The sequence below is a fragment of the Podarcis pityusensis genome, assembly GCF_964106645.2.
Source record: "Podarcis pityusensis genome assembly, chromosome: 1".
NCBI lineage: Eukaryota > Metazoa > Chordata > Lepidosauria > Squamata > Lacertidae > Podarcis > Podarcis pityusensis.
The window spans coordinates 54640941-54654405 of NC_138028.1; the positions used below are offsets into that span (position 1 = coordinate 54640941).

The 13465-nt window shown below is 39.8% G+C and overlaps 1 protein-coding gene across 4 annotated transcripts in view; it reads left to right on the top strand.

Annotated features, from left to right (window-relative positions):
- Positions 1–13465, top strand: part of LRRC4C (leucine rich repeat containing 4C) — a 624097-nt gene that overhangs the window by 304782 nt on the left and 305850 nt on the right. For all 4 annotated transcript variants that reach the window (XM_081001814.1, XM_081001815.1, XM_081001811.1 and 1 more), the window contains one exon: positions 12584–12754. The gene's annotated coding sequence lies outside the window, so the exon portion shown is untranslated. The remainder of the gene's footprint in view (positions 1–12583; positions 12755–13465) is intronic.

A 13465-nucleotide genomic window follows, 5' to 3' on the forward strand; every position in this document is an offset into this window, starting at 1 on the left:
TTGGGTTTAAGCCTGTTTAATTTTGTTTTGGGTGCCTCATTATGTTTAAAGACGTTAAGATTTCCCTTAAAGTAACTTTGTTCTATATCAGTTTACTGGAAAGATGATGGTATGCAAGGCTGAGTAGTGGAAAGACATTTCAGTTAATACTTCAACCAGCAAAGGTAATTGTGTAGATTCCCCCAACCCCAGTCATAAAATGCGTAGATATCAGCAATTTACCCTGCACAGTACAGATTTGGAAGAAGCTCAAAGTGTTTGGAATTGCTACATTGGCACTAACTACAGAAATGTAATCATATAACCAGTCATGACACAGTGGGCTTTTTGGTGCTAACATCTCACTTTTTCTGCAGCAGAATGCAAAGTCTGTCATCCTGTCATTCTATTTCACCATCTCATATTTTTCCTCTTGCCTCCCTTGACCTGGAGAAATTGCTCTTCACCCTTCTCTTTTTCCCCTCCCCTACTGACACACAGTGTTGAGATTCAGCCACTGACTGAACTGGCTCTCTTGAGAGTCAGCATAGGATAATGCCTTCTAAGAATCTCATTCCAAATCTTTTTTGAGGGAGAGTGAGTTGATTTAATAGCCTAGTGCACACCTGTTTGCTGAAACATCATCACAGCAACTGAGTTTATATATTTAATCAACAAAGTAAGCACATGTACCACATGAAGAAGGCCGGCAGGGAGAACAGATATGTGAGAGCATAATCCATTGGTGTGTGCTTTATTCCTGCGCTTGGTTTTCCCCAGAAGCTAACTGCGTGAAAGATTGTTATTTCTTTATTCTAGAAGCATCTAAAAATGGAACCCACATTTTAAGGAAGGAATGAAGCTAACTCTATACTAAAAAGCAAGGCAGAAATACTCGGAAATGATTACAAGCTGTGCTTTGGGAGTCAGTCACAAAAATGTAGCATTTATCTGAGATCTTAGATATGAGTTTGTTTGCCTCATGTGTGTTTTGCTGGAATTAGGATGGACACTCTGCACATGCCCTAACATCAACAAAGTCTACATTTAGGAAATAAGGTAACAATGCCAATCCACATTTTAAAAGCTTGATTAGGATAGGAATGCTCTTGAAATTGCACTGCACTTCAGGTTTGCATTTCAATGAAATTCAGTTCTTTCTCCAACAAAGTGGTCCAACAGGTCAGGAGTTCTAAGTCCAAATGCCTACGTAGGTAAATGGCATCATGTAGACCCACTGGATCCCCCAAATAGGAAATAATCCAGAAAATGGGCCGTGTAGACTGAAAAGCTGACTACCAGCAGGGACATGAAGGCTGCAAATCACAATGCGGACCCACAGAATAGGATTGGGAACCTGGGCCCAATCAGATGGTGTTGCACCAAAGCTCTCTTAAACCTTGACCATTACTGGCTGTGGCTAAAGGAGTTCACAACTGAAGGGCCACTAGCTGTCGAAGGCTGCCAAAAGGAGTGCTTAGCTCATGTAATCTTGTCCCTTTGAAGCAAGTCAGCGGTTCCTAAGGTGAACATTGATTTTTGATCTCACGTTTTCCCATTTGTTCTGAGCTCAGTGAGAGACATGGTGGTTTTCACTACTGACAAAAGTATTTGTGAGCATCATATCTCCCCCATTCTACATGGCATGGATACACAGACCACATAATATCTTTCTACATTCCATTTTAGCAGTTTGTCATGTAACCAGTGACAAGAAAAAAAATGCATGAAGTTTAATAGCGCCCACACAATGTGCATGTTCATCGTTATTTCCATCTCTAACAGCTCCCATTAGTAATGCTAAGGGTGATGAAGAATGACTGCTGTGGGAGTTATTCAAGTAAATAAAAGTACTAGCTGGAGTAATGGCATATGGCAAGATTCCATCTTTGCATCTATTTTGAGAATCTTTTAAGAATATTTACATTTTAATGTGTTTGGAGTAGGAAACTCCAGTCATATTTCTTCATTATCTTTCTGCACCAAAAGTTCTAAACTAAATCCCTTTCATTACAATTTTTACTATTATTTTTCTTTTTTAAGGAGGAGCTGTGAGGCTCAAAATGAAAGTTGTTCCTTTAGTTCTGTTATTTTGTAAAAGCTCTCCTTTTTAGCACAAACACATACACAACCAATATGTCTAGGTTTTATTCTTTCTGTGTGATATAAGCCCTACACCACACAGAGGAAATGTAAATTGTCAACGACAGTACTGGAATTCCCAATTTAATGTTTGCTGCCAACTTGCAAAGTAACAGTATAAGAGGTGGTTACAGGGGAAAATGCATCTCTTGCAACCACTGTAAATATCAGTAACTTGGACCAGGCCTTTCAGTGGAGCTTCTCCTTCTCTGTGGAACAGCATACCTGTCAAGATACAACAGGCACCCACTATCTGTACTTTCCAGAAACAATGGAAGACATTTTTGTTCTGACATTCTTTCTCAGCTGAGAAAAATGGTCTCCATTGTGGTGTTTGCATTTAACTGCTATTTATTTTTATTTTCAATAGTTTTTTTCTTTGTTTTTTCATCAGAAAATAGCACAAAGAGAAAGAGAGAATGAGTTGTTCTCATGAAAATTCACCAGGATTTTACTGCTAATTTCTCCTAATATACACAAGTTTGTATGCAATTTCGTATGCAATTTTGGCAAAGCAGCTTTCCCAAATATATGCAGTTTTACATATACGTGTACACATAATTGGACTACATAACTATATTGCAAAGTACAGAGCAATGGGTGGCTGTGTTTTGGTTCTCATATTGTGCAAATTAGGTTCACCTTTAAATGCAAACTGAATCAAATTCCTCTCCCATTCCTAGTAGGGCTTTTGCTTTCTTCACCTTGCAGAAGATAAGGACTTGCTAAGTATAGATTCCACCCCATGCAGGGAGAAGGAATTGGAGAAATTAACCCAAAGCAGTGGAAAATAGGGGGGCATTAACCCCAATAAACTAGGGAAAGTAAGGACCTGCTGTTTGGCAAAATATCTCATATCTAAATCAACTATGACACAGTCCATAAACTACTGATTCCCTCTTCCCTAGCCAACATCCCCTCCTGACTTAAATGCATCCAGAACCCCTACAGGATTATGCCTTATTTCCCAGGAGGTGGTATTTCAATTACTGTTTTTAATTAATGGGAATTTCTAAGCACAACTGAGTACTCAAAGCACTGCAATTAGATACCAAGGCATCCTGTTGGGACTATTTTATCAGTTGGTGATTCTTACGTCTGATGGGTTGGGGTTGGGAATAATGGCCAGAGGAACTAGCGAGAACCAGTGCTATTCTCTATCCCATATTTCAAAGGACAGCGGCCATGGTGAATGGAAGAGAGCAGATGATTCATTTTCTTTCCAACTCCACTGCTCTGCCCACTTGGTGTAGAGATTGAATGTCTCCTATGAGCTTGTCAACAAAGCTATTATTCCACTCATTGGTCAATATATGTTCATTTTCTGCTGACTGCCCTGGGAATCGATGCATTGTATGCTGATCTTTTCCTTGAGTTCATTTTCCTCGAGACGCTAATGTCTAATCCTCTGTTCATCTGCATCATGCAAACGTCCTGATTATGTGGCTTTCCAACTGCTGAAATAATAATTCTCTTCGGTGGAGACTCAAGGACAAAAGGAGGTGATAAAAATTTATCTGTGTCTTTGTGAACCTCTTAATTGAAGCAAGCAACACTGCAGTTTCATCTCACCCATCTCTAGTTCACCATTTTCTTCTTTCTCCCCCTTTCTAACTTGAATTTTACAGGGGTGTGTGGAATTGTTCTGGATACAACAGCGTAAAACATAAACAAAGATGTGATTAAAAAGATGCCAAATAGAATTTAGAAGCTAAATATTCCTTTTAAAAAGGCATTAGGCAAATGCTTGCATCTTGATTACCCCACTTCCTCCAAGAATACAATTTATATACTAGTATAGTCAAGTCAGAAACAAAGCAGTGAAAACAGATCATTTTACAGTGGATAAATGACCCTGTATATCTCTGGCTTGGAGTGTTAACATTGATATAGAAGATAAATGGGAAACAATTTTTCAAAAGAAGAAGAAGTAATTTTTCTACTTCATTACTCAAGTCATCCAATCTTGTTTCCTTAACTTGCTTGTGATTGTAAGATCCCAAGATCTTTGATGCTATGAGCAATAGACAGTTGGTAAATTGGACTTTCTTAGAAACCGAATAATCTTTGATTTATCAGCAGCAAGCTAGTGCCTAACTTAGACCTTCCAAAGCTGCAAATGGAACCTCTTTCCACCTCCACTGAGAAGAATTAGCAAAGAGGCAAACAGAAGATCATGACAAAGAATTCACTGAATGTTGTCAAATACAGAGTTCTACAAACCTTGAACAGAGAGAGATGTATCAGTTGTTTTCACAGCCATGCAAACAATTACCAGATACCCTTTTATACTTTTTAGTTTTTATTTCTATTTATTAAAATGCAAAATTAACTATAGAATAAAATCATATCAAAAACAGGTTTGAAATAGTTTAACAGATACAGAAAGGGGGGGGGGGCAGAGACATCAGTAATACATTCCTGACTTTGGATATAATTCTAACAAGTCTATAAAAACAGAAATACAACAGACTTGGATATCCTTTATTTTCCAGGGGCATCAGTTGGATTTCCAATAGACCATAGTTTCTGAAGCTCTGCACATATTTCTTTTTTATTGTATTAGCCGCAGCCATTTATAGGAGATGGGGGATTGGTTATTGTTTTTATTGGGTTTTATAAACAAGAATAATGTTATACAAATAAGTATACTAAGTTTTCTCATGTCATTTCTTTATCACAAAAATAGCATAATAAATGTGGGAAAATATCTACAACATATGTTTCATTCATAGTGGTCAATGTATAAGTTCTTGGTTGTGGGGATTGCTTATATTCTGAATTATTAACATAAACAGAAAGATAATACCAAACAGAATTTTTTCCCTAGAGTTTCTCAGAGATCCTTTTGAAAATGTGTTTAATCTGGATTGGAATAGTGCACAACAGTGACTGGACCACATGCTTTTAGTATTGTGGCACCAGTTCTGTGGAATTCTCTTCCTTTAACACAAGGTTGCTCTAATCACCAATGGTTACAGTTGCCACCTTTTAATTTTGACCGGTGTCAGTCACCTGTCCAGGTTGGTCCACAGGGGGTGAGATAAGAATCCAACCTGCCAGCAGGATTCAATTCCTTACATCAATTCTGGCAGGTCAACTGCTAGTTAAATTAACAAGGCACATGGAGCAGGAATCTCATGTGGTCTGAACTATGGCAGGGTTGATGGTACCCTGTCATCCAAAACTGGGAGGGATGTGTAGTGACCACAAGGTTAATCTTGTAGCTCTGTTGTTTAGAAGCAGCCCAATATGTTTCAGATCCATTCGCTGTCATTTTGATATGATATATTATTCAGGTCAAAATCTGATGTGTGAAGTCTGAAGCTGTGTTTTGCCCTCATTGACTATAATGGAGAATCTTAAAAAAAGAAAAGAAAAAGTACTGTATCTGTTTTCCTTTTCGTGTAAGTGGATGAAGTTTGCAGGCAGAGTTGACTAACTCTGCTGAGTTCCAGGCAGATCCATCCAGAAGTTTTCATCTGCAATGAAGACAGGTAGAATGAAATATTATTCATAGATCTTTAATCTCCTCTTAGGAAACCAAACAATCGGGGGGAATATGCCTTGCCCGCATGGCCAAAACGTGGAGAAAAGTGACAACCCATGAGGAGAACAATTCTATTTATTTATTTCATCATCCCTCCCCTAAATCACTGTGATTGGATTGCATTGGCTGGGGGACAATTCACTTTGATTAGACTGTCATAACTTCTCAACCAGCTCCCCCCTCCCCGCCCTTTCCCCTTTTCTATCCCAAGTTCCCCCATCAGCTTGGTTTCATTTCTTGGAAAAGATGGGAAGTGTTTCTGCATTTAAATTACTTGGAAAAACAGAGGCAACAGAGCTACTCAGAAGATGTTGGCATTCCTGACCTTTCCTTAAATACCTTGCTAACAGCAAGATCCTGTTCAGGAATTTGAGTCTGTCCCAAATCACCCTAATTTTGCCTTTTTATTTGGGGTACAAACAGATCCAATGCACATCCCTACTAAATCACAGAATTATAGAATTGTAGAGTTGGAGGGAACTCTGAGAGTCATCTATTCCCACCCTCTGCTGTGCAGGAAAATCTGTTCTACGGAAGCACAATTGCTGGATTGGAACCAAATCTATTTTCATTTGTTATGTAGATAAGCCATTTGTTGAGGATGCTATATAGGCATCATAACAACATCTGGTTGAAGCAGCACTAGGTGGCTGCCTTATGTTCCAGAAAATATGCAAACTAAGTTTGGTTCATCTAACAGATATTAACTGACAAGAGTTATTTGCAGCTGAACAGCAGGATTATGAGGATGGTAAAAGTAATAGTGGTACTGTTGCATGTTTCTTGTCCAAATCTATTTTATAAAATTTCAGTTGCTTGTTCTTTATACTCCTGGGAATCATCTGTAGAGCTAACTCCATATTTCTGTGGATCTGCAGGTGCCTGAGGGAGTTCCCCTTTCTCTTAAACTTGCCTCTAGGTGGGTGCAAGTGTCCTCCACTTGGGTCACACTTCCCTCTCCCCTCATTAAAAGACAGGTCCCACCCCTGTCCCCAACAGCACTTCAGGCAATTCTGTCCATTCAAGCTGTGCAGTTGTGATGAAATCGGACATAGCAGTCACAGGAGAAGATGAAGCCAACAGAACGAAGAAGGGAGCAAGCAGTGTGGTGAGCAGTGGCAGCTCCCTGAGTGTTTAAAACACCACCATCCTCCTGCCTATTCCTGTCCATTACTCGATCAGCAGGCCAAATGGAGAAAGGTGGTCCTGCTTAAGCATCAGAAAGAGTGCACAAACCTCCTAGAATGGTGGATGGAAGGAATAATTGGGGAGTCACCATAACTCAGTGTAGAGCATCTGCTTTGCATGCAGAAGGCCCCAGGTTCAGTCCTAGTCCTCTCCAAGTAGGGTTGTGAATGATCCCTGCCTGAAACTCTGGAGAGCTGCTGCCAATCAGTGTAGGCAATACTGAATTAGATGGACCGAAAGTCTAACTTGGTATAAGGCAGCTTCCTATTCTGCAATAGATTTGCATGGTCAAATGAACATCTGGAAAGGAGGACAGAGAAACACCTAAGGAAATAAGTCTGTTCAGGTGTAGATAAGTTTGTTGTACGTGACAATTGGTTTTGTAGGATATGCTCCTTCATGTATATATGTTTAAAAACAACGTGTTCTACAACACTGCTGTTAAATTGTAGTAATAAAGCAAAAACACAAAGCCCAAAAACACTTTCATATTTCCTATTGGTACAATAAAATAAAGCATATGTAAAATAAGTAGCACTTGTATAAGTAATATCCATAGCAATGGCATAAACTACACAGAAGAAGAACTGAGCAATGAGTGGTACACAGATATTTAATATGTACATATTTCTAGTCATTTTCTAGGCAATAGAAAAATATGCATATGAATCCAGGCAATAACTATTGGGACTTGACATCTATTATGTATTATAAATTTAACAGAGGTTGGGGGGAGTTTCTTTTCCTTTCAAAAATATGTATTTTGCAGAGCTTAGACTCTTATGACTTCCTGTGGCATTGTAGACTGTTGTGGCCATATATTTCTGACATTAAGAAATAGGGGTAGGGCTATTTAGTTTTTGTGTAATTTAGTAAAATCATTGCCATAATAGTGCTTCTTCCTTTGTTGCTTCAAGTCATTATGGAACACAAAGAATAGGAGGTGTATATAAATATAAAAATACGTTATTAAATTAAAAGGAGTATTTTATTTTATTCACAGAAACTGAGAGTCCCAGGTGGAGACTTGTCTAGATTTCTGATATATTCCTGGCCTCCTAGCAATGTATTGGGTCACATTCAGTTTAGCCTTCATTCTATTAGAAAAAAGGATATTTGAAATTAGATTACCAATAGTTACCTGAGGTTATCCCAATCAGCAGTTTGAAGTTGTTGTGCTCAGCATTTGAGAGGAAAGAATGTGCAGTTTTGTTTTCTGAAACATGGTAATAATCACAGTTGTTAGAGCAGGCAAAAAGACGAGTCTTGGCAAAATTCATTTTGAGGCATCAAAATTTATAAAGCAGAAAATAGAAGCTGGTGATGGATGACATCCTTTCGTCAACCTGACAAGTAATGCAGCCCAATCAGAATCTAAAATGTGAGGGCCACAAAACAAGCTGAAATGATTGGGTGGGGGCAAGCACACCTGATTGAAACATAATAGAGGATGAGGTTTTGTTTTGTTGTTTTTCAAATGAACAAACATGTATGTGATGCAGATGGATCCCACCTCCTTTAAAAGGTTGCTATACCAGAAAGGTGGGAACATCATAACCAGGATCAGTGTTCACAGAAAGTTGGGATGGGAGGATCTGACTATCAAACATCTGTATTCAGTGAGGGATTTTTTTTCTCCCCATCTACATATGAATCAAAATACTTTAACCTGCTAAAAAATATTTTTCCTTTCCTTTCGAGACTGAATGTGTGTTTAATCAAAGCAAACAAAACCTGCAAAATCTGCCACATTTCATTGTCCAAATGTTCATCTGTTAAACTATCACTTTCATGGAAGTGATGTTGCATGTAGGGTTGGGGAAGAATCCAGTTTTCTCTATATTTTGGAGCAAACCTTCCAATTTTGCCACCCATGCATGGATCTGATAATATGCAGACCCTTCATATGGGAAGAAAGATGGCCGCTCCCATATACCTATGTGGGCCACCATCTTTTTTTCCGTAGAATGTCCCTGGTAGCCATACAAAGATAGAATTTGTTCACATGTATGCACTTCCATGAGGACTTGCTAATATATCTTCAGTCTAGATAAGTATCTGAAATGATCCACTGATGGACTACAGTCTTCCCAATAAACATTTCGCCCCTGCTAATAAGTGGGGAGTCCAATTTATGGTCATTTTTACTCTTAGCCACTTATTCTGGTTCCCTATTGGTCAGAAAAAAAGATCTGGGAGCACTGTGTTTTGATCCAAATAGTGTACCACCCTGTCCTATCATATTGTCATCTTGAAAATGAAAGACAAGGACAAATATCATCTGGGTAGTAGTTTTTAATAGCTTTCTGAAGAATAGAAATATCTGATCTTGCCTGGGAATGGATCATTTCTTGTCCTCCGTTGTGTGCATTTCCAGAGACAATATGTAACCTCCTTGCAGAAAATGAAATATAGTGATGGCTGGTACAAGTAATAAAAGATATGAAATTCATTTGAGATTTAATAAAACAATATTGAGAGATTGAAAATACTGTCCTGAACTCTTCTGACATAGTGGCTTCCATAGCTTCCATTAAACATAATATATGCTTGAGGATTATTTTCTAATACCATTCAATGTATTTACTTTTTAAAAAAGAAGAAAAAAGGATTTGAAATATATTTGAAATTACTGAAAGTTTTGGAATTTTTAATTATCAGTGCAGTTGTCTTTTAAATTAATCCCTACAGAAAGAAACTGGCTTTGATGATTCTTTTTTCTGTCCACAGTTTGAGAAGGATGGTAGCTCAGATTTACCATAGGTTTAACTTGATAAAATCAATTTATGAAACTGCTACGTTCATCAGACTGTCTACTCAGAAGATTGACAAGCATTGATGGTTTGTGTTTGAAAAAGAAAAAGGTGGATACAGCTAGATTACATAAATCTGAAGGAGATATGCCTGCCCATACCTTCAATGAGATAGGTTGCAAAAATATACAAGGGTGGTATCATATATGCTATTCATGATCCAACCTTCTGTGCATTCATTGGAAGGTCTGAACAGATCCCTTCATATGTAAATGCACTTCTGTCAGAGCTGGCTCCAGGTCCCAGCTCACAGAGGACCAACGCTAGCCGGCAGTAATGTACAAAAGTCTTTATTGAAGTACAGTTTCCATTTTCAAGCCGCAGCGCCCCAGCTCTACGTCTAGGGGTTAGATCGGCGAAGCTCCATCTGAGTCTCCGCCCCCTGTACACCAGTTTAAGATTCTAGCCTTACTCCACCTCTTACGTCTCTCCTTTCTCCTCTGGGTCCTGCTACCCCCCGGGGTCCCTTCCTTCCTGGATTCTTCTGACGCTGACGTTGACCCCCCTGACTCCTCCCCCTCTTTTCGGCGGGCTTTGGGACCTGGCTCCCTATCCGGGCTGCCAACTGCGCCGCCCTCCTGTACATTTGAACTTGGCGCGCGCGCCCAGCCTTCAACCTTCCTCTCGACCGTTTCCTCGCTCCCCGATGGAGGCGTGGCCAATCCTGACTCATGTCCTCCCACTGGCAGTGCGCCGCCTGATCCCGATGCCTGGGACTCCTCCCCCCTACTGCACTCTGGTGTGGACGCTGGTCCTGATTTCCAACTGCTGCTCTCTGAGTCCCCTCTGGCCCCTTCTTCCTGGGGTGTCCCCCTCGGCACCCCCCTTGCTCTGACCATGGGAGCCCCTTTCTGTGAATCTTCCGATTCGCTGGAAAGACTCAGAGACCTCGGACCGCTGTCATCGCTAACATTTCCTTCGGACTCCTCCCCCTCGCTCTCTATTTCCTCCCTTTCCTGTGCCTCTGCTCCTGAACCCCTGACAACTTCCATATGGCCAGGATCCTTGCAGAAAGCAAGCTGTAAACCAGGCATAGATAGGCAAACTCGGCCCTCCAGATGTTTTGAGACTACAATTCCCATCATCTCTGACCACTGGTCCTGTTAGCTAGGGATGATGGGAGTTGTAGTCCCAAAACATCTGGAGGGCCAAGTTTGCCTATGCCTGCTGTAAACAGAGTCCTTTTTGCATAGTTTTATGTACACCAGGCTCTGTTCAAAGTCTTGGGATGAGAGTGTACTACAGGGTGTGCAAAGGTTTTGAAAGAATGAATCATGCCTCAAGAACTAAAGCAAGGCCTCTTCTGGCAGATTCAGGGCTTGTCTGAGTTTAAGTGGTATCTCTTCATAATAACCCTGAACTGAAATGGAAGCTCCAAAGTGGCTTGCAGCACTTCAGAAATTCAGATTGTTTAAAATGAAAAATGTGCAGAATATTTCTCCCCAAACTTGTCATATAAGAAAAACACCAACTTGGAGAGATGAGGGAGAGCAAAAGCTCTTGTGGGACTGACTGACAGATCTAGCTTCCAGTGAGAAGGAAGGGTTTTACCAGGGCTCTCGAATCACAGTACTATGGTGGCAGGGGTGTTGATGTAATGTTATCACTTGGTTATTGTTGGTTGTATATTCACCACTAGTTCTGCTAGTGCTGCTTGCTTGGAAAATGCTAAACATTCAAATCCATTTGCCTCTGTGCCACATATCCACTCCTGTCAAAACATTTTTACACTTCGTTTCTGTGACCTTTGGTACCAATTAAGCAGAATACAAGCCTGAAGCATCTCCCCCATTCACCATAACTTCTTAGCCACTGCTTCTATCCTTCTGAGTTTTTTTCCACGTTATTTTCCCAGCGCAGCAAATTTACTCCCCAAAATTCAGTTTTAAAGGTACATAGTAAAAACAACAACCCTAGACTGATTTGCCTGCAGTTTTATAGTAGGTGTACCTTTATAAGCATAAAATTGTAGAGCTGGTCTAATTATGCAAGGTGGTTACATATTGTCTCTGGAAATGCACACAACAGAGGACAAGAAATGATCCATTCTGTCGGGAGCTGCCCAGAGTGGCTGGGGAAGTCCAGTCAGATGGGGTATAAATAATAAATTGTTATTATTATTACAGTGGTACCTCGGGTTACATACGCTTCAGGTTACATAGGCTTCAGGTTACAGATTCCGCTAACCCAAAAATAGTACTTCAGGTTAAGAACTTTGCTTCAGGATGAGAGCAGAAATCGTGCTCCAGTGGTGCAGCGGCAGCGGGAGGCCCCATTAGCTAAAGTGGTGCCTCAGGTTAAGAACAGTTTCAGGTTAAGAACGGACCTCCAGAATGAATTAAGTACTTAACCTGGGGTACCACTGTATTATCCATTCCCAGGATCTTGTTGCTTTAAAGTAGGGTTGTATTTTTTCCTTAATTTTAATTTTTTATGTATGCAAAACCGCTTTGAGGTTTCTTACAATCAAGCAGTGCATAAATTTTATAAAGGGGGATACACTTTTGAGTTACCTGGTGGTTTCTGAGGTATTGCCCGCATCCACAGGCACTGCTGTGCACTCATAGATAACAGTGAGAAATATTTTTTTGCTCCCACTCAGTTGCACTCATAACCAGTTACTGGCAGGTTGTGCCTAACAAACTGCTTCACTGATTGCTGCTGAATATTCTGTTTTCGATATTTCTTTTCATCATTGAACAGAAATACGTGCAGTTCCACCAGAAAACCCCATCATCACCTCTTCTTAAATTTAAGAAGAGTTTATGTTTTTGACAACTGTACCAATCTATTATTGTTTTGCGGCTATTTTTGTGGAGAAAATGTGAAGCATTTGAAACGTTTTAGTATTTTTAAAGACTGTTTATATAGAATGAATTAATTATTTCAATGTCAATATTTTCCTAACCAGGTCCAAGTGAAAAGAAAAACAGTGGGGAAGGGTCAGAGGGAAGAACAAAAGCAAATTGCCCTATTCAATCTGTTGATGAGGAGACATACAGAGTAAGAGAAAACAAACAAACCAGCAAATGGACTCCATTTTGGAAATTTGGGATGTTTTCCAATGAAGAATCCTGCACAGGTAATCAGTTATTTATTTCTTTTTTCATTTCAAGTTCCGTGACATTTCTCTCTTCCAAGAATGTGTGCATAGCTGCACTGTGAGTGCCATTTCTATTTCATCCATGTCATTTTTTTTTAGTAGTCTGTTACAAAGAGGAGGAAAACAACCTTGTAAAAATATTACTGCTGATGGTGATTTATTTTTTGGGAATTGATGTTAAGATGACCTTAAAATTGATGATGTTGGACACTTCAGTGAAGTTGATATAGCAGTAGGACAGTCTCTTCTGCATGAGTCTTATGGATGTGTCTGACTTTGTTGACAGCGTTCCATGTTGTGAACGTGGGTGCAAATTGTGACATTATCACAGAACATAGTGTTTTGGGAAGTTGATTATTTCCCCCCTTTGTGAGCTCTAAAGTTGGCTCTGGCAGCTTGATGCTGCAATCAAATGAAGTTATTTTGTATTTAGCTTGGAAGAGAACTTGCTGCATTCCATTCAGTGCCATGATAACTTTCAAAGTCATTCTTCCATATGTGAATTCAAACTGGTGTGTCCAGATGCAACCCATTTACACATCCTAAAGCAGCCTTCCCCAAGCTGCTGTCATCCTGATGTTTTGGACCAGATCGAGTAGGCATGGTGAACAGTCACATGCATAGGATGTGTATTTCAAACCCTCGGGAGAATGTAAGATGCTCTTCTAAAGGACTACAGGAACATCCTAA